The 23,849-nt window shown below is 40.0% G+C and overlaps 1 non-coding gene across 1 annotated transcript; it reads right to left on the bottom strand.

Annotated features, from left to right (window-relative positions):
* Positions 1-6,512: 6,512 nt before the first annotated feature.
* LOC148575878 (small nucleolar RNA R71) lies at positions 6,513-6,620 on the bottom strand. The gene has a single exon (XR_015904538.1). It is a non-coding gene; the product is annotated as a small nucleolar RNA R71 (small nucleolar RNA).
* Between the last annotated feature and the right edge of the window lie 17,229 nt (positions 6,621-23,849).

Below are 23,849 nucleotides of genomic sequence, written 5' to 3'. Positions count from 1 at the left end.
TCTTTTTTTTTCTTTTTCTTTTTTTTTTCTTGAGTTAATGCATATGATTAATGTGCTGGATTCATGAACAAGTGCCCAAACTATTTTCACATTTTCATATAAGAATATAAAATACCTAATTCTCTAACCAAGTAATTCTCCAAACCCAAATTCCCCACACTTAGTTCAAATGCACTCTCACTAGTCTAAACTAACCAAGGATTCAAATTAGGGACATTTATTGTTTTCTGTTTAGAGCTAATGATGTGCTAAAATAAAGAATAAATGGGATAAAATAGGCTCAACAATGGGTTGCAAGGGAGAATGATAGGGTAAGGCCATATGGGTATGTGAGCTATAGTGAAACAAGGCCTCAATCACGTAAGTGCATGCATACATTAAACAATGAAAATATAGAATCAAGCAAGACAAAGATCACAATTTTAGAGAGAACAACACACACCAAAACAAAAAAAATATATTGGTTGATAAAATGCAACCAATCAAATAGGTTCAAAAATCTCAATGGGTTTGTGTGTTCGAGCTCTAAACCATGTTCCAAAATAAAATTCTTCAAGCAAGTTCAAAAAGTTTTAATTCAAATTAGTGAAATGCTTAAAAGCTGTGTCTTGAAAAAGAATTTATCACTTCAACCAAGTAGTACCTAAATGCTAGCAACTAACTACTCATGCAAGTTATCCTATCTAACAAAAGAAAAAATAAAATATTGGTGTTGAGAGAGAGTTGTTACCTTCGGGAGTGAGTTACCGACCTCCCCACACTTAATGCTTGGCATGGTCCTCCGTGCCATCAGTGATGAGCAAAGTGGGGTTGGAATCATCACTCCCACTGTCCGGTTCGTCATGGCTCTCCATACTGTTATTTGAAGTGGATTCCAGGGTATCGGACTCTTCCGGAGGTGGGTGAGTACAACCAACGAGCTCCTTCAAGTAGTTGTATCGGCGCTTGTTGCGGCGCTCAATTTACTCAATCTACCGGCCTTGCCGGTCTAACTTCTCAAGGATCTTAAGTAGCAACTGGTGGGTGGGTGGTGGTGCATGTGGTGTGCATGATGGTGGAGCGGAAGATGAAGGGTCATCGAAGGACGAGTTCACATCCCGGCTCACAAATAGCGCTGGAGGTCTGATATATTTTCCATTCGGGACAAATTTGTCATTCCGAGGGATCATGGTCCTCGTATCCCCAGCCCGATAGGAGACTCCCACTACAGATACCAAGTCTATAACCAATGTGGGAAAAGGTAGGTTGCTTGCAATCTGCACTCGGCCCATAGCTTGTTGGATGAGTCGTGGCAAGTTGAGAGGTTTCTCTGTGAGAATGCACCAGACAAGAACGACCATGTCAGCAGTGAAAGTAGACTCATGAGTGCTCAGAAATATGTAGTGGGACATGATCTGTTCCCACACGCGAGCCTCCATAGTGAGTGCTTGGACGGAGATGCTCTTGGGTCGAAATGACATACGACGCGTGTGCGTCAGAATGACAAAAATGACTGGTGACGCGTATACGTGGGTCACGCGTACGCGTGGGGTGGTTCGTGCACCCGGCATTCCACCCGCACAGTTCCATCACAACTCTCGGGAAAATGTACCGGAGAGCACCAGCATCCCTTATGATGCGTGCGCGTCAATGATGGTTACGCGTGGGATGCTATTTTTTTATTACTCAGAACAAAAGTGAAACATGCTTATATGAAAATTAACAAAGACACTTAATGAAACAAATATAAGAAAAGAAATAAAATAGAACTATAAAAATGGAAGATCATACCATGGTGAGTTGCCTCCCACCTAGCACTTTTCTTTAACGTTCTTAAGTTGGACGGTCCATAGGCTCAGTCCTCTTCCTTTGTTGGATCCTTCAAGAGGAAGATCTCCAGCTCCTTGTTGTTCTTCACTTTCATACCATGATAAAGCTTCAAATGGTGGCCATTGACTTTGAAGAAGGTAGGGCTTAAAGGGTGACTTAGGTGGACAACTCCATACGGTTCCACCTTCTCCACCATGTAAGATCCATCCCATCTTGACCTTAGGTTGCCCGGTATTAACCTCAACCTTGAGTTGTAGAGAAGGACTTGATCCCCAGCTCTAAACTCTCTTCTCTTGATGTTCTTATCATGTACCGCCTTCACCTTTTCTTTGTAGAGCCTTGAGTTCTCATATGCTTCTAGCCGAAGGCACTCCAATTTCTCCAGTTGTAATTTCCTTTCAATTCTGGCTCCTCCCAATCCTGAGTTGCATTCCTTTACAGCCCAGTAAGCTTTGTGTTCCACCTCTACTAGAAGGTGACAAGCCTTTCCGTAGACTAGGCGGAACGGACTCATGCTGATGGGTGTCTTGTAAGCTGTCCGATAAGCCCATAGCGCATCTCCAAGCCTAGAGCTCTGATGAGCGGATAATTTATACGCTTTTTGGCATTGTTTTTAGTATGTTTTTAGTAGGATCTAGTTACTTTTAGGGATGTTTTCATTAGTTTTTATGTTAAATTCACATTTTTGGACTTTACTATGAGTTTGTGTGTTTTTCTGTGATTTCAGGTATTTTCTGGCTGAAATTGAGGGACTTGAGCAGAAATCAGATTCAGAGGTTGAAGAAGGACTGCTGATGCTGTTGGATTCTGACCTCCCTGCACTCAAGTGGATTTTCTGGAGCTACAAAACTCGAAATGGCGCGCTTTCAATTGCGTTGGAAAGTAGACATCCAGGGCTTTCCAGAAATATATAATAGTCCATACTTTGGCCAAGAATAGATGACGCAACCTGGCGTTCAACGCCAGCTCTCTGCCCAAATCTGGCGTCCAGCGCCAGAAAAGGAGCCAAAACCAGAGTTGAACGCCCAAACTGGCACAAAAGCTGGCGTTCAACTCCAAGAAGGACCTCTACACGTGCAACACTCAAGCTCAGCCCAAGCACACACCAAGTGGGCCCTGGAAGTGGATTTAGGCATCAATTACTTACTCATGTAAACCCTACTAGCTAGTTTATTATAAATAGGACCTTTTACTAGTCTTATTGACTATCTTTGATCAGCTTTTGATCTTTGATCAGTTGTATGCTATCTTAGATCACGTTTGAGGGCTGGCCTCTCGGCCATGCCTGGACCTTTCACTTATGTAATTTTAACGGTAGAGTTTCTACACTCCATAGATTAAGGTGTGGAGCTCTGCTGTTCTTCAAAGATTAATGCAAAGTACTACTGTTTTCTATTCAATTCATCTTATTTCGCTTCTAAGATATTCATTCGTACTTCAATCTGAATGTGATGAACGTGACAATCATCATCATTCCCTATGAACGCGTGCCTGACAACCACTTCTGTTCTACCTTAGACTGAATGAGTATCTCTTAGATCTCCTAACCAGAATCTTCGTGGCGTAAGCTAGAATGATGGCGGCATTCAAGAGAATCCGGAAGGTCTAAATCTTGTCTGTGGTATTCCGAGTAGGATTCAATGAATGAATGACTGTGACGAGCTCCAAACTCGCGATTGCAGGGCGTTAGTGACAGACGCAAAAGGATAGTAAATCCTATTCCAGCATGATCGAGAACCGACAGATGAATAGCCGTGCCGTGACAGGGTGCGTTGATCATTTTCACTGAGAGGATAAGATGAAGCCATTGACAAAGGTGATGCCTCCAGACGATTAGCCGTGCCGTGACAGGGCATTGGATCATTTTCCCGAGAGATGACCGAAAGTAGCCGTTGACAATGGTGATGTATCACATAAAGCCAGCCATGGAAAGGAGTAAGACTGATTGGATGAAGATAGCAGGAAAGCAGAGGTTCAGAGGAACGAAAAGCATCTCCATTCGCTTATCTGAAATTCTCACCAATGAATTACATAAGTATTTCTATCCCTATTCTATTAATTATTATTCGAAAACACCATTATCAATTTATATCTGCCTAACTGAGATTTGCAAGGTGACCATAGCTTGCTTCATACTAACAATCTCCGTAGGATTCGACCCTTACTCACGTAAGGTATTACTTGGATGACCCAGTGCACTTGCTGGTTAGTTACACGGAGTTGTGAACCATGGTCTTGGCATCATGTTTTTGGCGCCATTACCAGGGAAAGAAAGAGCGATGAATTTTACATAATTAAAGTGTAATCACAATTCCGCGTACTAAGTTTTTGGCGCCGTTGCCGGGGATTGTTCGAGTTTGGACAACTGACGGTTCATCCTGTTGCTCAGATTAGGTAATTTTCTTTTTGTTTTATTTTCAAAAATTTTTCAAAAATCTTTCAAAATTTTCTCCTTTGTTTTCGAAAAAAAAAATAATAATAATAAAAAAATGTTTTCAAAAATAAATTATTCTATGGCTTAAGAATTTTTAAGAATGAATTCTAGTGTTTCATGAAGCATGTTGAAGCCTGGCTGGCTGTAAAGCCATGTCTCAATTCTTATACTCAAGAGAAGAGCTTCTTTATCTTTCTTAGCCAATTGGCTGTTGAATGTAAGGAATGTCAGGCGTGTCATGTCTGAGTTACATACTAAAGCTTGGCTGGCTATTAAGCCATGCCTGACCCTTTGATTGGAGCTTTAGAGCATAAGATTCCTGGAATTCATATTAAAAATTTTGAATCCTTATTTTTCTCTTTTCTAAATAATTTTCGAAAAATATAAAATAAAAATTCAAAAAAAAAATTTGAAAATCATAAAAACCAAAAATATTTTTGTGTTTCTTATTTGAGTCATGTGTCATGTTATAAGTTTGGTGTCAATTGCATGTGCATCTTGCTTTTTTCAAAAATTTCATGCATTCATAGTGTTCTTCATGATCTTCAAATTGTTCTTGGTCAGTCTTCTTGTTTGATCTTGATGTTTTCTTGTTTTGTGTCTTTTCTTGTTTTACATGTGCATTTTTTATTTATTAGAGTCTAAACATGAAAGATTTCTAAGTTTGGTGTCTTGCATGTTTTCTTTGCATATAAAATTTTTCAAAAATATGTTCTTGATGTTCATCATGATATTCACGGTGTTCTTGGTGTTCATCTTGACATTCATAGCATTCTTGCATACATTCATAGTTTTGATCTAAAATTTTCATGCATTGCATCTTTTTCATGTTTTTCTCTCTCATCATAAAAAAAAATTTCAAAAATAAAAAAATATCTTTCCATTTTTCTTCTCATCAAATTCGAAAATTAGATTTGAATTTTTTCAAAAATTTTTAAAATCAAGTTGTTTTTATGAGTCAAATCAAATTTTCATTTTAAAAAAATCTTATCTTTTTCAAAATCTTTTTCAAAAATCAAATCTTTTTTATTTTTCTTAGTTATTTTCAAAAATTACAAAAATATTTTTCAAAAATCTTTTCTTAATTTTGTCTCATAATTTTCGAAAATAACATCATCAATTAATGTTTTGATTCAAAATTTCAAGTTTGTTACTTGCTTGTTAAGAAAGATTCAAACTTTAAGTTCTAGAATCATATCTTGTGATTTCTTGTGAATCAAGTCATTAATTGTGACTTTTAAAAAATCAAATCTTTTTCAAAACTAATTTCTATCATATCTTTTCAAAAAATATCTTCTCATCATATCTTTTTCAAAAATTTGATTTCAAAATATCTTTTCTAACTTCCTAACTTCTTATCTTTTCAAAATTGATTTTCAAAATTTGTTTCAACTAACTAACTAACTTTTTGTTTGTTTCTTATCTTTTTCAAAACCACCTAACTAACTCTCTCTCTCTAATTTTCGAAAATATCCTCCCTCTTTTTCAAAATTTCTTTTTAATTAACTAATTATTTTAATCTTTGATTTAAAAAAAAAAATTCAAATATTACTAACATTTTTCAAAAACCATTTTCGAAAATCACTAACTCCTTTTCAAAAATTATTTTCGAAAATTTTCTTCTCTCTCATCTCCTTCTATTTGTTTATTCATCTACTAACATCTCTCCCTCTATTAAAAAAAAAAGGGGATCTCTATTATTATTATTTTTCTGTTCCCTCTTCTTTGTCATATGAGCAGGAGCAAGGACAAGAATATTCTTGTTGAAGCAGATCCAGATCCTGAAAGGATTCTGAAGAGGAAACTAAGAGAAGCTGAATTACAACAAACCAGCAAGCACCTGTCAGAAATGATCAAACAGGAAAAGAAGATGGCAGCTGAAAATAATAATAATAATGCAAGGAGAATGCTTGGTGACTTTACTGCACCTAATTCCAATTTACATGGAAGAAGCATCTCCATTCCTGCCATTGGAGCAAACAATTTTGAGCTGAAACCTCAATTAGTTTCTTTGATGCAGCAGAACTGCAAGTTTCATGGACTTCCATCTGAAGATCCTTTTCAGTTCTTAACTGAATTCTTGCAGATATGTGATACTGTTAAGACTAATGGAGTAGATCCTGAAGTCTACAGGCTCATGCTTTTCCCTTTTGCTGTAAGAGACAGAGCTAGAGTATGGTTGGACTCTCAACCTAAGGATAGCCTGAACTCTTGGGATAAGCTGGTCAAGGCTTTCCTAGCCAAGTTCTTTCCTCCTTAAAAGCTGAGCAAGCTTAGAGTGGATGTTCAAACCTTCAGACAGAAAGAAGGTGAATCCCTCTATGAAGCTTGGGAGAGATACAAAGGACTGACCAAAAAGTGTCCTTCTGACATGCTTTCAGAATGGACCATCCTGGATATATTCTATGATGGTTTATCTGAGCTATTAAAGATGTCATTGGATACTTCTGCAGGTGGATCCATTCACCTAAAGAAAACGCCTGCAGAAGCTCAAGAACTCATTGACATGGTTGCTAATAACCAGTTCATGTACACCTCTGAAAGGAATCCTGTGAGTAATGGGACGCCTATGAAGAAGGGAGTTCTTGAAGTTGATACTCTGAATGCCATATTGGCTCAGAATAAAATATTGACTCAGCAAGTCAATATGATCTCTCAGAGTCTGCATGGAATGCAAGCTGCATCCAACAGTACTCAAGAGGCATCTTCTGAAGAAGAAGCTTATGATCCTGAAAACCCTGCAATAGCAGAGGTAAATTATTTAGGTGAACCTTATGGAAACACCTATAACTCATCATGGAGAAATCATCCAAATTTCTCATGGAAGGATCAAAAGCCTCAACAAGGCTTTAATAATGGTGGAAGAAACAGGTTTAGCAATAATAAACCTTTTCCATCATCCACTCAGCAACAGACAGAGAACTCTGAACAAAATACTTCTAATTTGGCAAACTTAGTCTCTGATCTGTCTAAGGCCACTGTAAGTTTCATGAATGAAACAAGATCTTCCATTAGAAATCTGGAAGCACAAGTGGGCCAGCTGAGTAAAAGGATCACTGAAATCCCTCCCAGTACTCTCCCAAGCAATACAGAAGAGAACCCAAAAGGAGAGTGCAAGGCCATTGACATAAGCACCATGGCCGAACCTACAAGGGGAGTGGAGGACGTGAATCCCAAGGAGGAAGACCTCCTGGGACGTCCAGTGATCAATAAGGAGCTTCCCTCTGAGGAACCAAAGGACTCTGAGGCTCATCTAGAGACCATAGAGATCCCATTGAACCTCCTTATGCCCTTCATGAGCTCTGATGAGTATTCCTTTTCTGAAGAGAATGAGGATGTTACTGAAGAGCAAACTGCCAAGTTTCTTGGTGCAATCATGAAGCTGAATGCCAAACTATTTGGCATTGATACTTGGGAAGTTGAACCTCCCTTGTTCATCAATGAACTAAGTGATCTGGATCAACTGACATTGCCTCAGAAGAGACAGGATCCTGGAAAGTTCATAATACCCTGTACCATAGGCACCATGATCTTTAAGGCTCTGTGTGACCTTGGTTCAGGAATAAACCTCATGCCCCTCTCTGTAATAGAGAAACTGGGAATCTATGGGGTGCAAGCTGCTAAAATCTCATTAGAGATGGCAGACAATTCAAGAAAACAGGCATATGGACAAGTAGAGGACGTGTTAGTAAAGGTTGAAGGCCTTTACGTCCCTGCTGATTTCATAGTCCTGGATACTGGAAAGGAAGAGGATGAATCCATCATCCTAGGGAGACCTTTCCTAGCCACAGCAAGAGCTGTGATTGATGTTGACAGAGGAGAATTAGTCCTTCAATTGAATAAGGACTCCCTTGTGTTCACAACTCAAGGATCTCTCTCTGCAACCATGGAGAGGAAGCATGAAAAACTTCTCTCACTGCAGAGTCAAACAAAGCTCCCATAGTCAAACTCTAAGTTTGGTGTTGGGAGGCCACAACCAAACTCTAAGTTTGGTGTTGAACTCCCATATCCAAACTCTAAGTTTGGTGTTGGAGAGTCTCAACAATGCTCTGAACATCTGTGAGGCTCCATAAGAGCCCACTGTCAAGCTACTGACATTAAAGAAGCGCTTGTTGGGAGGCAACCCAAATTTTATCTAACTATATTTTTCTTAGTTATATGTCTTTATAGGTTCATGATCATGTGGAGTCACAAAATAAATATAAAAATTGAAAACAGAATCAAAAACAACAGAAGAAAAATCACACCCTGGAGGAAGCATCTTCCTGGCGTTCAACGCCAGAACAGAGCATGGTTCTGGCGCTGAACGCCCAAAATGGGCAGCATCCTGGTGCTGAACGCCTAGAACAAGCATGGTTCTGGCGTTCAACGCCAGAAATAGCAACAAATGGGCGTTGAACGCCCAAAATGGGCACCAACCTGGCGCTGAACGCCCAGAGTTGTGTGCAAGGGCATTTTACATGCCTAAATTGGTGCAGGGATGTAAATGCCTTGACACCTCAGGATCTGTGGACCCCACAGGATCCCCACCTACCTCATCATCTCTCTTTCCATTCATGATCATCCTTTCTGTTTTCCATTTACCACTCACATCCATACACCCACTACCTTCAAAATTCAACATCTCTCTCCCACCCAATCCCACCCATATGGCCGAATACATACATCCATCCATCTCTTCCATATCTTCTTCTTCTTCTTCTATTCTTTCTTCTTTTTCTCGAGGGCGAGCAACATTCTAAGTTTGGTGTGGTAAAAGCATAGCTTTTTTGTTTTTTCCATAACCATTGATGGCACCTAAGGCCAGAGAAACCTCTAGAAAGAGGAAAGGGAAGACAAAAGCTTCTATCAAGGGTCTATAGCTCAGTGGTAGAACATTTGACTGCAAATCAAGAAATCCCTGAGATACCTCAGGGGATACATTTTCTTCCACACAATTATTGGAAGCAACTAAGGGTGGAACATCAAGAGCACTCCATCATCCTTCATGAAATCAGAGAAGATCTAAAAGCAATGAAGGAGGAGCAACAAAGGCAAGGAAGAGACATAGAAGAGCTCAAGGACATCATTTGTTCCTCAAGAAGGAAACGCCACCATCACTAAGGTGGATTCATTCCTTGTTCTTATTTCTTCTGTTTTTCGTTTTCTATGTTATGTGCTTATCTATGTTTGTGTCTTCATTACATGATCATTAGTAGTTAGTAACTTTGTCTTAAAGTTATGAATGTCCTATGAATCCATCACCTCTCTTAAAATAAAAACTGTTTTAATTCAAAAGAACAAGAAGTATATGAGTTTCGAATTTATCCTTGAACTTAGTTTAATTATATTGATGTGGTGACAATGCTTCTTGTTTTCTGAATGTATGCTTGAACAGTGCATATGTCTTTTAAAGTTGTTGTTCATGAATGTTAAATATGTTGGTTCTTGAAAGAATGATGACTAGGAGACATGTTATTTGATAATCTGAAAAATCATAAAAATGATTCTTGAAGCAAGAAAAAGCAGCAAAGAGCAAAGCTTGCAGAAAAAAAAAGGAGAAAAAAATAGGCGAAAAAAAAAATAATAGAAAGAAAAAGCAAGCAGAAAAAGCCAAAAGCTCTTAAAATCAAGAGGCAAGAGCAAAAAGCCAATAACCCTTAAAACCAAAAGGCAAGGGAAATAAAAAGGATCCCAAGGCTTTGAGCATCAGTGGATAGGAGGGCCTAAAGGAATAAAATTCTGGTCTAAGCGGCTAAACCAAGCTGTCCCTAACCATGTGCTTGTGGCGTGTAGGTGTCAAGTGAAAACTTGAGACTGAGCGGTTAAAGTCAAGGTCCAAAGAAAAAAAAGAGTGTGCTTAAGAACCTTGGACACCTCTAATTGGGGACTTTAGCAAAGCTGAGTCACAATCTGAAAAGGTTCACCCAATTATGTGTCTGTGGCATTTATGTATCCGGTGGTAATACTGGAAAACAAAGTGCTTAGGGCCACGGCCAAGACTCATAAAGAAGCTGTGTTCAAGAATCATCATACTGAACTAGGAGAGTCAATAACACTATTCGAAATCTGAAGTTCCTATAGATGCCAATCATTCTAAACTTCAAGGGATAAAGTGAGATGCCAAAACTATTCAAGAGGCAAAAAGCTATAAGTCCCGCTCATATGATTGAAGCTATGTTTCATTGATAGTTTGGAATTTATAGTATATTCTCTTCTTTTTATCCTATTTGATTTTCAGTTGCTTGGAGACAAGCAACAATTTAAGTTTGGTGTTGTGATGAGCGGATAATTTATACGCTTTTTGGCATTGTTTTTAGTATGTTTTTAGTAGGATCTAGTTACTTTTAGGGATGTTTTCATTAGTTTTTATGTTAAATTCACATTTCTGAACTTTACTATGAGTTTGTGTGTTTTTTTGTGATTTCAAGTATTTTCTGGCTGAAATTGAGGGACTTGAGCAGAAATCAGATTCAGAGGTTGAAGAAGGACTGCTGATGCTGTTGGATTCTGACCTCCCTGCACTCAAAGTGGATTTTCTGGAGCTACAAAACTCGAAATGGTGCGATTCCAATTGTGTTGGAAAGTAGACATCCAGAGATTTCCAGCAATATATAATAGTCCATACTTTGGCCAAGAATAAATGACGCAAACTGGCTTTCAACGCCAGCTCTCTGCCCAAATCTGGCGTCCAGCGCCAGAAAAGGAGCCAAAACCAGAGTTGAACGCCCAAACTGGCACAAAAGCTGGCGTTCAACTCCAAGAAGGACCTCTACACGTGCAACACTCAAGCTCAGCCCAAGCACACACCAAGTGGGCCCCGGAAGTGGATTTAGGCATCAATTACTTACTCATGTAAACCCTAGTAGCTAGTTTATTATAAATAGGACCTTTTACTAGTCTTATTGACTATCTTTGATCAACTTTTGATCTTTGATCAGTTGTATGCTATCTTAGATCACGTTTGAGGGCTGGCCTCTCGGCTATGCCTGGACCTTTCACTTATGTAATTTTAACGGTAGAGTTTCTACACTCCATAGATTAAGGTGTGGAGCTCTGCTGTTCTTCAAAGATTAATGCAAAGTACTACTGTTTTCTATTCAATTCATCTTATTTCGCTTCTAAGATATTCATTTGTACTTCAATCTGAATGTGATGAACGTGACAATCATCATCATTCCCTATGAACGCGTGCCTGACAACCACTTCCGTTCTACCTTAGACTGAATGAGTATCTCTTAGATCTCCTAACCAGAATCGTCGTGGCGTAAGCTAGAATGATGGCGGCATTCAAGAGAATCCGGAAGGTCTAAACCTTGTCTATGGTATTTCGAGTAGGATTCAATGAATGAATGATTGTGACGAGCTCCAAACTCGCAATTGCAGGGCGTTAGTGACAGACGCAAAAGGATAGTAAATCCTATTCCAGCATGATCGAGAACCGACAGATGAATAGCCGTGCCGTGACAGGGTGCGTTGATCATTTTCACTGAGAGGATAAGATGAAGCCATTGACAAAGGTGATGCCTCCAGACGATTAGCCGTGCCATGACAGGGCATTGGATCATTTTCCCGAGAGATGACCGAAAGTAGCCGTTGACAATGGTGATGTATCACATAAAGCCAGCCATGGAAAGGAGTAAGACTGATTGGATGAAGATAGTAGGAAATCAGAGGTTCAGAGGAACGAAAAGCATCTCCATTCGCTTATTTGAAATTCTCACCAATGAATTACATAAGTATTTCTATCCCTATTCTATTAATTATTATTCGAAAACACCATTATCAATTTATATCTGCCTAACTGAGATTTGCAAGGTGACCATAGCTTGCTTCATACCAACAATCTCCGTGGGATTCGAGCCTTACTCACGTAAGGTATTACTTGGACGACCCTGTGTACTTGCTGGTTAGTTACACGGAGTTGTGAACCATGGTCTTGGCATCATGTTTTTGGCGCCATTACCAGGGAAAGAAAGAGCGATGAATTTTACATAATTAAAGTGTAATCACGATTCCACGTACCAAGCTCCAGTCCCTTCTATGAGGTTTAACAATCTTATCGAGTATGCGCTTGATCTCTCTATTAGACACCTCAGCTTGCCCATTTGTTTGGGGATAGTAAGTCATCGCCACCTTGTGAATGATGCCATATTTCTTCAACAAACCTGTCATTCTTCTGTTACAAAAATGAGAGCCTTGATCACTCACGATTGCTCGTGGTGATCCAAAGCGACAAATAATATTATTCCTAAGAAAAGAAACAACCACATTAGCATTATCAGTACGGGTAGAAATTGCTTCCACCCATTTAGAAACATAATCAACAGCTAACAAATATATAAGAAACCATTTGAGTTTGGAAATAGACCCATGAAGTCAATACCCCAAACTTAAAAAATTTCACAAAACAACATGAGTTGCTGGGGTATCTCATCCCTCTGGGATATGTTTCCAAACCTCTGGCATTGGTGGCAAGAGTCACAGAAAATATTAGCATCCTTAAAAAGTGTGGGCCACCAGAATCTGCAATCTAAAATCTTTCTTGCAATTCTTTGAGGGCCAAAGTGTCCACCACTCTTAGAAGAGTGGCAAGCCTCTAAAATAGACTGGATTTCGGATTGTGGAACACACCTTCTAATTATTTGGTCAGCACCACATCTCCACAAATATGGGTCATCCCATATATAATACTTGGACTCGCTCTTAAGCTTGTCCTTTTGATGCTTAGAAAAATTTGGAGGAAAGGTGTGACTAACCAAATAATTAGCTACGGATGCATACCAAGGAACCACCTCAGATATTGCTTGCAAGCTATCAAGTGGAAATGCATCATTGATAGGAGTGGAGTCACTTTTAATATGTTCTAGGCGACTCAAGTGGTCCGCCACCAAATTTCGGGAATGATGTAAGGAATTATCGTCGGTATAGAATTTCTCAATGAAATCTCGTTGCAAGTATAGTTCTAAACCAACAAATAATCCTCAAACAAAAATTTGTTTGTCACAAGTACAAATCCCAATAAAAATTAACCGAAGTATTTAAACCTCGGGTCGTCTCACAAGGAATTGTAATGAAGTGATCAATTATTGGCTATGAAGATGCAAAGGGGGGTTTGATTTGGAAATTGGCGAGAGAAGTAACTAACAAGAAAGTAAATGACAAGAACTAATAAAGAAATTGGAAAGAACTCTTGGCTAGACATAGGTAATTGAGATCACCATCCTTGTCTATAAACCAAATATTGATAATTATGAGGGATCAACCCATTATATCTACCTCTATGCTTGAAGTAAGTATAATGTCTACCTCAAAGTATTAAGTATGTCAAATAGGTTTGATCAACATCAATCCATAAGTCCTAACCTAGCTACTAATTGACTTAGTAGTAGGCTAGTGTCAATGGTTATCAAATTGACCATATAGGGTTCTCAAATCACCAATTCAATGAGACGCAATGACTCAAGGCCACTCAATTCCCTTAGCCTAGGCCAAGAGTCAAGAAAACTACCCAAAAACTAGTGAAAGCATTTTAACAAACACCTAGAGTGCAATAAAAGTAAACATCACAAAATGCAACAATTGATGAAAGTTATAACTAACAAAAGTAAGGAATCAACAATAACAAGTGAAGTAAACATCAAAAGACATAGAAATATAAAATTGCATGAGAAGAAATAGAGATCCAACAATTGTTCATAAACATAAAAGAGAGCAAAATAAGAAATTAACAAGAGAAACTAAGAAGATTAAGACAATAGAACACTAAAATATAAAGAGAATTGAAATTAAAACAAGAATTGAAAGGTAAATTTGAGAGAGATTAACCTAACTTTACCCTAATTTCCACCCTAAATCTAGAGAGAGGAGAGAGCCTCTCTCTCTAGAATTCTACCCTAAAACATGATGAAAAATCCACTATGACTACTTGATTCATTCCCCATTCAATCCTTGGATTCAATAGCATCAGAAATGAGTTGGATTGGGCCCAAAATGCTTCAGAAATCGCTGGCCACGAGTTGCCTTAAGTGAGTCACGCTGATCCTGCAATGCGTGCACATGGAATGACGCATACGCATCGCCAAACGCAAGGCAAATATAGCAAATTTATATCATTTTGAAGTCCCGGATGTTAGCTTTTCAATGCAACTGAAACCGTCTCATTTGGATCTCTGTAGCTCAAGTTATGATCATTTTAGTACGAAGAGGTCAGGATTGACAGCTTAGCAATTCCTTCATTTCTTCATGAGTTCTCCATTTTTACATGCTTTTCTCTTCACTTCTTCCATCCAATACTTGCCTTACAAAACTGAAATCACTCAACAAACATATCAAGGCATCGAATGGAATTAGAGTGAATTAAAATTGGCAAATTTAAGGCCTAAAAAGCATGTTTTCACACTTAAGCACAAATTTAAGGAGAATTATAAAACCATGCTATTTTATTGAATAAATGTGGGAAAAAGTGGTAAAATCCCCCAAATTAAGCACAAGATAAACCACAAAATTGAGATTTATTAAATCTCCCTGCACTTAAACCAAGCATGTCCTCATGCTAAGAATAAAGAAGGACAAGAAAAGGGGTATGAACATTTATTCAATACAAAGAAACTATATGCACCTATCTATATGAATGCAACTAAATGCAAAGGGATTCTACCTACTTGATTAAAAGTAAATCAATCTCCAAGAACATATATGAACAAGTAGGGCTAAGATCATATGACGATTCATGAATCCTAGCAATTCAAATATCAAAATGAAGTTCAAATAGACTTGCAAGAAGAAAGCTCATGAAAGCCAGGAACAAGGAATTGAGCATCAAACCCTCACCGGAAGTGTATCCGCTCTAGTCGCTCTAGTGTATAAGGTTGATCACTCAATTCTCTTCTAATCATGCTTTCCATGATTTATTTTTCATCTAACAATCAACAATTATTCAATGCATGCATACATCTATCATGAGGACTTATTCATAGGTTGTAATGGGGCTAGGGTAAAGGTAGGGATGCATATGGTCAAGTGAGCTTGAAATTTGAATCTTTGATTAACCTAAGTTCTCACTAAACACATATAACAACCTATACAATTCTAATAAAATACCTAACTACCCATGATTCCCACTTTTTCACATGCTTATGCATTTTTTTTAATTCACATTCTGTTCATACCCTGGGTCAAGCTATCCGACCCGGGATGATTAACGACAAAGCGACCGACCTTCTCAGGTCAGATCATCTGACCTCTTCTTAAAGAGCTCGACCAAATTGATAGGAAAGCCCAATAAAGGGCCCAAATATAGGAACACGACCCAAATCCAAAGACAGTCCAAGCCTGCAGAGATAAGGGCGGTTCCCTTAAAGATAAGCTGACCTCAACTCAAAAAGATAAGATAAGATAAGATAACTAACTTATCTTATCTAAAAAGGTCACTCTACAACTACTATAAATACACTGGAGCACCCAGGTATAACTCATACTCTGATTCTACTAAAAACCTGTTTAATACCCATGCTAACTTAAGCATCGGAGTCTCTTGCAGGTACCCCCCACCCTCCGGTGACCAAGGATCAGCAGTGCAACCAGTCCAACAAGTCGGACACGACAGCTCCGGCCGCCACCCACCAGCTGGACGCGTCATCTCCGACCAGTACAGAAGATCTCGTCCGAGATCGACCTATGATTTCAGATAACCCTCGGAACATTGGCGCCGTTGCCGGGGACCTGGAAGTCATCCCACCACCATGGCAGACGACCATGACAACGACCATGATTCAGATCTAGAGGACAGAACGCTGCATAAAAACGCGGACGCTACACCAAAAGATACTTCGGAATCTAACGGAGACAAAAACTCATCAAATCCAGGAGTAATAGAAGCACTTCAAGATCATTTAAAGCAACTTGAAAAAGAAAGCCAGCATCAACGAGAAGTTGGCAAGGGTCTACAAAGAGAGGTAAGGCGCAAAAGTTAGAAGATAAAATCCTACAACTCGAAGTCGATCTCAAAGCAAAGGCTACCCGGACCACCCCTGAGGAAAATTCACGCAAAGATCAAGATCCATTCACTAGGGAAATCCTGAAAACTAAAATTCCTAAGGACTTCAAACTCCCGGATATGACTCTGTATGATGGCACTACAGATCCCAACCATCACCTCAGCAACTTCAGAAGCAGAATGTACCTCACCGACGCCTCAGACGCTGTTCGCTGCAAAGCTTTTCTAACGACTCTCACGAAGACAGCAATTAGATGGTTCGATAATTTACCTCCTAAGTCCATATCAAGCTTTGACGACCTAGCCAAAAAATTTCTGGCCAGATTCTCCATCTAAAAAGACAAGGCCAAGCACGCCCCCAGTTTGCTAGGAATCAGGCAAAGAGATCAGAAAAGTCTTCGCAACTACATGGAGAGATTCAACAAAACATGCCTAGACATACAAAGCTTACCAACAGAGGCCGCCATCATGCGCCTCATCAATGGCCTACGAGAGGGACCTTTTAGCCAATCTATATCAAAGAAATATCCCACATCTCTGGATAAGGTGCAGGAGCGAGCGGAAAAATATATCAACATGGAAGAAAACTCTCGGTTGGGAGAAACCTTAAAATCCGGATTCTCCTACCGAGACAAAGATAAAGAATCCAAAAAGAAGGAAGATCGACAAGGGGAGAAAATTAAAAAATATCACAATTACACTCCTCTTAGGGTATCCCTGGTAGATGTCTACAAAGAAGTCTGCCATACGGAAAAAATACCCCCAGCTCGACCCCTCAAAGGCAAAGGAGGAGGAGAAAACCGGAATGAATATTGTGAATACCATCGAGTCCGTGGGCACTCCACCAAGGAATGCTTTGACTTAAAAAATGTTATAGAAAAATTGGTGAGAGAAGGAAAACTAGATCAGTTTCTGGCCACCCGAGATGATGAGCAAAGAAAGAGACGAAGGGATGAAGATGTCGGACGAGCTGAGTGATCACCTCGTACACCAGAAAGACACGTCAACATGATACACGGCGGATTTGCAGGAAGAGGAATCTCTAAATCATCTCGCAAAAGATATCTCAAAGAAGTATATCATGTCGAAGGGAAGGAAGAAGCACCCGACATCCCTGCAATCACGTTCACCAAAGAAGACGCATCCGGTATCATCTCAGGACATGACGATCCCATGGTCATCACCATCATACTGGCAAACGCCAATCTCTACCGCACATTAATAGACCAAGGGAGCTCCGCCGATATCTTATTCAAAACTACTTTCGACAAGCTCGGCTTAGAAGAAAAGGAGCTTAGAGCATACCCGAACAGCCTGTTTGGAATGGGAGATACCCCAGTATAACAACTGCGATACGTGTCACTACATACAACCTTCTGAAAAGGGAACCAATCCAGAACACTCAAGATAGACTATATCGTGGTCGACGTGAGTTCAACCTACAATGTCCTAATAGGTCGGACAACACTAAATCAACTCGGCGTAATAGTCTCAACTCCACATCTATGCATGAAATTCCCAACTACAGAAGGGATAGCTACGATAAAAGCAGATCAAAAGATGGCACACCGCTATTATAACGAAAGTCTAAACCTCAGAGGCAGAAGAGAATAGTTCCATACAATTGAGCTTGGTGGAGTTCAGAGACGAGAAGAACTCCGTCCACAGCCCGAAGGTGAAGTAGAGAAAGTTCAGATCAGAGACACCTCGGACAAAACAACTAATATTGGCACGATCCTGAAAGGAAACGCAAAAGAAATACTAGTACAGTTCTTACGAGATAATGTCAATCTCTTCGCATGGAAAGCTGCAGATGCCAGGCATAGACCCCAAGCTAATGTGTCACAAGTTGGTGGTCTATCCAGGATCTCGGCCGGTACAGCAGAGACGAAGAAAACTTGGGCCAGAACAATCCCAAGCTGTGGAAGAACAGGTACAAGCACTACTAGAGGCAGGATTCATAAGAGAAGTCAAGTACCCACTATGGCTAGCTAACGTCGTCTTGGTGAAAAAATCAAATGGGAAGTGGTGAATGTGCATCGACTACACCGATCTCAACAAAGCCTGCCCAAAAGATCCTTACCCACTCCCAAGTATCAACGCTCTGGTAGATGCTTCATCTGGATATAGATACCTCTCGTTTATGGATGCATATTCCGGATACAACCAAATCCCCATGTATCCACCAGATCAAGAAAAGACCTCGTTTTTAACACCAAAAGCAAATTACTGCTACATTTTGATGCCTTTCGGTCTCAAGAATGCGGGAGCTACTTATCAAAGGCTAATGAATAAAGTCTTTTCAGATCATATCAGAAAAATCATGGAAGTCTACGTGGACGACATGTTAATAAAGACACAAAGTGAAGAGACATTATTGTCCGACCTAGCCCAAGTGTTCGACACTATAAGGAAGCATGACATGCGACTCAATCCCGCAAAATGCACCTTTGCAGTAGAAGCAGGCAAATTCTTAGGTTTCATTCTCACACAAAGAAGAATTGAAGCAAATCCAGACAAATGCCAGGCCATACTCAACATGAAGAGCCCAACTTGTGTCAGAGAGGTACAACAACTCAATGGGAGATTGGCAGCCTTATCCAGATTCTTAGCAGGATCAACGATAAGATCTCTTCCCTTCTATGCCACTTTAAAGAAAGGAAAGAAGTTCGAATGGACAATGGAATGCGAGCAAGCCTTCCAGGATTTCAAAAGTTTCCTGGGATGACCACCTATCCTAACTCGACCACGAGAGGAATAACCACTCGTATTGTACCTTGCGATAGGAAGTCGGGTAGTAGCCTCAGCACTGGTTCGAGAGAACGACAAAGGGCAACAACCTGTATACTTCATTAGTAAAGCACTGCAGGGATTCGAGCTGAACTACCAAAAAATAGAAAAGTTTGCCTATACTCTCATACTGACATCTCGACGACTTCGCCTGTACTTCTAGGCTCACACCATTAAGGTTCGAACCGACCAGCCCATAAAAGGGATATTGCAGAAAACTGATCTAGCAGGCAGAATTTTACAATGGACAGTCGAGTTATCCGAGTTTGACCTCCAATATGAAGCTCGGACAGCCATCAAATCACAGTACTTGGCCGACTTCATTGCAGAATTCACAGATACCCTGAAAACTCCCACAGAATGGAATCTCTACATGGACGGTTCCTCGAATAAGACTGGAAGCGGCGCAGGTGTGATAATAGAAAGCAACCAAGGAACCCAAGTTGAGCTTTCCCTCAAATTTGGGTTCCCGGCCTCAAACAACCAGGCGGAATATGAAGCGTTACTAGATGGTTTGAAGCTGGCTAAGGAGGTGGGAGCTCAAAAACTCAACATCTTCAGCGATTCACGAGTAGTCACCTCACAAATAATAGGGAGCTACCAAGCCAAAGATCCTACCATGAAAAAGTATTTGGATAAAACTAAGGAACAGCTCGGACAACTCGGGAAATATAAGATATGCCACATACCCCGCGAACAAAATACCTGAGCTGACACACTCTCAAAACTAGCCAGTACCAAACCAGGGGGCAACAATAGAAGCCTCATCCAGGAGATGCTACAGAACCCGTCAATCTCGGAAGAGGAAAAAGTCCTAGCCATAACAAGTCAGGATCAAGGATGGATGACCCCCATAATTAACTACCTCAAAACAGAAACACACCCCACAGATGAAAAAGAGGCAAAGAGGTTAAAACGGGAGGCTCAGTACTACACTATCATAAATAACACCCTATATAAAAGAGGGATTTGAATACCACTATTAAAATGTGTGCCGACCTCCAACACAAGGCAAGTTTTAGAGGAAGTACACAGTGGCATTTGTGGTAATCATCTCGGAGCACAAGCTCTCACCAAAAAAGTACTTCGAGCAGGATTTTATTGGCCAACTCTACAAAAGGAAGCTACAGAGTTTGTAAGGACATGCCCACCATGCCAGAAACATGCCAACTTTCACATCGCCCCGCCAGAAGAGCTCATCAGCGTAACCTCACCTTGGCCATTTGCAAAATGGGGACTCGATCTTCTCGGACCTTTCCCCCAGGGATCAGGACAAGTTAAATTCCTCATAGTAGGGGTAGATTATTTCACAAAGTGGATCGAGGCAGAGCCCCTAGCCAACGCCGCTGCTCAAAGAAGCCGAAAATTCCTATATAGGAACATTGTCACAAGGTTCGGGGTTCCATACTCCATCACCACAGACAATGGCACTCAATTCACAGATGCAGGCTTCAGAAAATTAGTAGCCGACTTGAACATAAAGTACCACTTCACCTCCGTTGAACATCCTCAAGCCAATGGATAGGCCGAAACTGCCAACAAAGTCATATTGGCTGGGTTAAAACGGAGATTACAAGATGCAAAGGGAGCTTGGGCTGAAGAGCTTCCACAAGTCCTATGGGCATATCGAACGATGCCACATTCCACCACAAAGGAATCACCCTTCCGATTAGCATACGGAATGGAAGCAATGATTCCAGTAGAGATCGAGAAAGGGTCGCCTAGAGTCGTTCATTACAATGAGGAAGCCAACTCCCAACTTCAAAGGGAAGAGCTCGACCTACTTCCTGAAATCCAAGAAAGAGCTCGGATCAGGGAAGAAGCACTAAAACGTCGAATGGCTTCCAGATATAATCAAAAGGTAGTGCCAAGAGGTTTCGCTGAGAATGATCTCATCCTAATCCGAAATGATATTGGAACAACTCGACCCAGAGAAGGAAAACTGGCAGCAAACTGGAAAGGACCCTACCGAGTCATAGAAGTACTTGGGAAGGGCTACTACAGACTGTCCGAACTCGATGGACGAGAGCTTTCCAGATCATGGCACGCCTGCAACCTAAGAAGGTACTATAGCTAGAGAAGGTAAAAGATCTCATCATAGGATGCACTCTTTTTCCTGAAAAGGTTTTTTAATGAGGCACCAAGTTGAGATTTAGAAATTATCCGACTTAAAGGGACGAAAAACTACGGCATGTATATATTTGCACTTTCTTTTGAATAAAATATATTTTAGATATTCTACAAATTCTCAAGACGCATTAATCTGAAGCATTCATCGTCCGATTATAAAGCAACAGATCGGCAGAAAGTGAAAAACAGATTCACTGCACGATCACGATAAAGACCAATAGAGATAAAAATGCGATTCATCTAAAGGTTGACCAAACAAAGATAAAAACCACCTTCTACAAATCGGCAAAGATGAACACAGAATAATGCAAGAAGTTATCGAAAGTGATCCGGAAAAAGAACCTGACGAGGTCTTATGGATTGCTAAATAATAGCTTAAAGACTAGCCGACGTTAAGAAGTCGGACCAAGTCAACCCAAGTTATAAGTAAACCCTGGAAAGAGTTCTGGCCAACCCTATTAAAGAGGATTACTTTAACTTCGAAGGGCCTGACATGACAAAGTCGGCCCAAAACATAAAGTTATAAAAGGAATCCCTGAAAGAGACCTGACAAAGGTCCAAGAAAGAGGATTACAAAATAACTTAGAAGAGATCGACATGACGAAGTCGGTCTCCTACAACAAACAAGTTATAAAAGTAATCCCTGAAAGAGACATGACAAAGGTCCAAGAAAGAGGATTACAAAATAACCTAGAAGAGATCGACATGACGAAGTCGGTCTCCTACAACAAACAAGTTATAAAAGTAATCCCTGAGAGAGACCTGACAAGGGTCCAAGAAAGAGGATTACAAAAATAACTTGGAAAAGGACGACGCAAAGAAGTCGGCCTCCCAACAAACAAGTTATAAAAGTAATCCCTGAAAGAGACCTGACAAGGATCCAAGAAAGAGGATTACAAAAATAACTTGGAAAAGGACGACATGACGAAGTCGGTCTCCTACGACAAACAAGTTATAAAAGTAATCCCTGAAAGAGACCTAACAAAGGTCCAAGAAAGAGGATTACAAAATAACTTAGAAGAGATCGACATGATGAAGTCGGTCTCCTACAACAAACAAGTTATAAAAGTAACCCCTGAAAGAGACCTGACAAGGGTCCAAGAAAGATAATTACAAAAATAACTGGAAAGAGGACCAACGTAAAGAAATCAGTTATGGATTGCTAGAAATAAATACAAGAGCGAGAAAATCGAAATACAAGTTGGATCCACACATCCACAAGCTCAAAGGATCCAAGCTACAAGCAATAAGTACAAAGCAATCCAAAGAGGCCGAGCAGCAAGGCTCCAGCATTCTCAAAACCCAGAAAGGTGCCAAGACAAGTGCAAACAAGCATGATATAAAATACAATATTATAACAAGCTTCAGGGTCAGGCCCAAAAGCTTGAAAGCTACTTGTTGTTTTTTCAAAATAAAAAGTTTCTAAACAAGCAACCAGAAGGAGTATCAACAGTCAGCAAAATATTCGAACTACAATATAAAGAGTTTAAAAGCTCACAAGTCGGGCTATATACACAAACATCCAAGAAAAATCAACTAAAGATCGAGAGCCTTCTCGGTAGCATCAGTACGGGGAGAAGGAGGGCGAGTCTGAATAGGCACAGCATCCACGGTACCATCATCTCGGTTCAAGATCTGACAGTCCGGATCAGAAACGGAATGACCGACCTCAACTGGAGGAACTGTAAAAGTTGACACTTTGGCAGAAGGCACAGGGGGAGGCTCGACATCGTCATCATCCTGGTCATCAGGGACAATCTTACCATCCCTCACAACATTATCCAGGCTAAAAAGAGTAAGGTCGGCTGATGCGTGAGCATCTTGTCTATCTTTTCCTAGTGAATTTGCATCTAAATTGTTGAATTTAATTAAGAATTAATTATATTTTAGCCACTATGGATGCTATTTTGAGTTTTGTACAATACTATTTATTTTAGGTAGCATTTGGCGGAATTTGATGGAGTTTCTGCAGAGAAAGAGAAGAAGCCAAGGAGATGACCAGCGAATACCGACGCGGACGCATGGCTCACGCGACCATGCGGAATGGAGGAAATCACAATGACGCGATCGCGTGCCTGACGCGAACGCGTGGACTGGAATCTGCACAAATGACGCGAATGCGTGGACGACGCGGACGCGTCACATGCGCTACGTGCAGAAAAAGTAGAAAAATGCTGGGGGCGATGTCTGCGCTGTTTTGACCGAGTTCTTAGCCCAGAAATCACAGATTAAAAGCTGCAGAATGGACAAATCAAGTGGTCCCACCCATCAGCTGAAGACTTATTAATTAATTCGAATTTAAATTCAAATCTTAAATTAGAAATAGATATTATTTTAAGTTTAATTTTAAATATTAGATTTTAAATTTATTAGGATTAGTTATAAAAAGGGATCTGATGCCATCAGATTGGTATTCTGTACATTTTTACCTGAATCCTTATTTTCTCTTTTCCATGAGCAACTAAACCTCCACTGTTAAGGTTAGGAGCTCTGTCTATTTCTATGGATTAATTTTATTGCTTTTACTATTTTAATTTATGTATGGATTTATAATTTAAGAATTGTTTTCGCTCTTTATTTTATGAATTTGGGTGGAACGGAAGTATAACCCTCTTTCTATTTGAGTTCTTGTAAAACTTGGAAAAGCTCTTTACCTGAACAACAGCTTGAAAACTATTTCTCCTAAATTTTAATTATCTGAATTTAATA

Source organism: Arachis ipaensis, chromosome B1, assembly GCF_059453495.1.
Source record: "Arachis ipaensis isolate K30076 ecotype BB chromosome B1, ASM5945349v1, whole genome shotgun sequence".
In the NCBI taxonomy this organism is placed as follows: Eukaryota; Viridiplantae; Streptophyta; class Magnoliopsida; order Fabales; family Fabaceae; genus Arachis; species Arachis ipaensis.
The sequence above is the reverse complement of the archived record's forward strand: the minus strand, read 5'-3'. Positions and strand labels throughout refer to the sequence as shown.